This window comes from Montipora foliosa, chromosome 3 (assembly GCF_036669935.1).
Source record: "Montipora foliosa isolate CH-2021 chromosome 3, ASM3666993v2, whole genome shotgun sequence".
NCBI lineage: Eukaryota > Metazoa > Cnidaria > Anthozoa > Scleractinia > Acroporidae > Montipora > Montipora foliosa.
This window is the reverse complement of record NC_090871.1, coordinates 42,608,951-42,611,544: the sequence shown is the minus strand read 5'-3', so window position 1 is coordinate 42,611,544 and position 2,594 is coordinate 42,608,951. Positions and strand designations below refer to the sequence as shown.

The 2,594-nt window shown below is 39.4% G+C and overlaps 1 pseudogene; it reads left to right on the top strand.

Moving 5' to 3' along the window:
• The first annotated feature begins 727 nt into the window (after window positions 1-727).
• LOC137995882 (uncharacterized) overlaps window positions 728-2,594 on the top strand; it is a 9,942-nt pseudogene continuing 8,075 nt past the window's right edge.

Genomic DNA, 2,594 nt, shown 5'->3' with positions numbered 1-2,594 from the left:
AAAACAGAGGAAGGAGTGCTGTTATAACAGGAGGATCGTTCATTTGTTGCTGATTTTTAGAGTGATGAGCAGCCCAAGTGATTGAATCTTCAGCGCCAACATCATCGTTGCTGAGTTTGGACAAAGCATGGTTCACCCAGCGACCTTCTTGTTGTTTTGCGTCGTCAATGTTAACTTCTCCTTCAACTGGTGCTAAGTTGCGGGCTGGTACAGACACTGAACTTGTAGTTAGTGCAACTGTAGGTACTGTTGCATAGCTCTCTGGTAATCCTTGGTGTTATGTTCCAGGCGGCGGAACTACTATTGGGGGCTCACAGGTACACTTTCCGTTGGAAACTGAAACATGGTGATACCAGTTCCGTGAAATGAGGTGATGGATGTTATAGAACTGGTATTATGATCAATGTTATCAAGCGGACCCACAGAAAATATCCCTTTTCTTAAACAAGCGAGTGATACACATCCATCTTCCTTGAAGCAGGTGCTAAGAGACAATGCTAGCCAGTCTTCTATTTCCATGATGCGATCACAGGAAGCAGAAATACATCTTTTAAGTGATTGTCTTACTTCTGGTCGAGTTATGTATGCTTAGTCCAACGTAAAGTGCTAGAGGTGGCTCATGAGATGCCGAATGGAGAGTTTCACCTGTTTTGGTCTTACAGGACAAACTGTTAGACATGCTTCACTTTCAGATTGCTCTTGATCCTAAATGTTAATTCCATTAAGAATGATAGAGACCAGAGACCTGAAGCTAGATGGTAAATATTTCAATTGGCAGTCCATTGGAAAACATCCGGAAAAATTAAATCCTTTGTGAGCAAAAATGTATTTCCTTACAATCGTTGCACCCCTTGCTAGAATCTTGGCATCTTCTGAAAAATCACGTTGTCTCAAGGCATCCTTCAACAGGCTACTTATTGCCTCACTAAAAAGTAAAACAGTGTTTAATATGGGAATTTAGAACAAAATTCAACATCTCTTGTACCCTCCACACGATGCTGATTCACAATAGAACAACACAAAATGACAAATGGGGTCAGTTATGGGAATTTAGAACGCAATCCAAGATATCTCATACCCTCCACACGATGTCAATCCCCAATTAAAAAAACACAAAGTCAAAAACGGGGTTAACTAAGGGAATTTAGAAGAAAATTCAAAATATCCCATACCTCAACGCGATGTTGATCCCTAATTAAAAAACGAAATGAAAAACAGGGTTAATTATGGGAATTTAGAAGAATATTCAAAATATCCCATATTCTTCACCAGATGCCGATCTCCAATGAAAAAACAGAAAGAGACTCTAGGAACAAGGTTGAAGTGACCATTTTTATTTAATGGTCAACTACTACTAGCTTGAAATTCGTGAAAGATGGGTCTAGTTGAAAGTAAGGTATAAGACTCACTAGGTTAACCATTCATTGCACTGCAATTTTGATTTAAACCTGTGGTTTACACATTTAAAATACTATTGGAAGAAAGGAGAAAAATAAATGTTTGATTTGCCATTTTTAATTGAAAAGATCTTTCTGATCTAAATTAAAACACATACCTTGAAAAAAAAAGTCAATTCAATGGAAACCAAGTAAGTAAGTAATATACTATGTTCCAGAAAACTGAAAAAAGCACTGTCTCTATCGTCATTTCATTCATTGCCAAAACCACTCTCGCATTCAGGGTTACTGAACGGTGCATCATCAGCACTTTTTGGAAGACAAAGCAACACATCAGAGGTATCAATATCGTCATCCCCTTCATGATCACTGTACTCTCCTGGTGATAAACAAAGCTTGGAATTGAGATTTCAATGTAGCCTTTGAACAAATTTTGAAGCTTTAAAGGTTGTCTTTCAACAGATAACAGTTTCATTTTAATGAACACATTTTTGCCTTTTGCCTCTTCAGATGAAGGAATAGTAGAATGTAATATCAAGGAGATAGGGGTTCTATGTTGGCTGGTGAAGTGCTCTACTATGTTCTTTTTCTCGCTCCAACAAATGAAACAAGTCAATAGCCCTCCGTTTGACCGTTATTGGGACTTCTGACGAAGCTGAACTCATTAATTCACTTCTTAGCCACACGTCTGCTTCCGGGTTCTTTACTTAGTTGAACTCAAGGGATCACATCAATAACCAACCAGGGCTGGAATCAAGGCAGTTGAAATTATAAAGAGCAGTGCGCACAGTTTTTGTGGCGTGTGTAACGTGCTTTGAAAGCCGTTTGGAAAGAGCATGACCATCTAAAAAAAAACAAAAGTGTTGAACAGGTCATGTAAAACGATGGTCAGAAAAAGAGGATGACAACATATTTGCTGCATCTCATGAATTGGAAGCACCCTTTAAACAAATTGTTCTTGCTATTTTCAGTAACCAAGTGCGAAGTGCCGAAGACCAGAATCCAGGCATATACAACTTTGTAAGCACTTCTAATTTTAAGTGCTTACCAGAGTCTAAGAGGCAGTGTGGCCCAGTGGTTAGGGCGCTTGCCTTGAGATCCGGAGAACCCGGGTTCAAGACCCGCTCTGACCACTCGTTCAATTTGATCCTGGTAGTCCCTGGTTCAACTTCCCAGCTGCACTTGTAAATAGCCAAC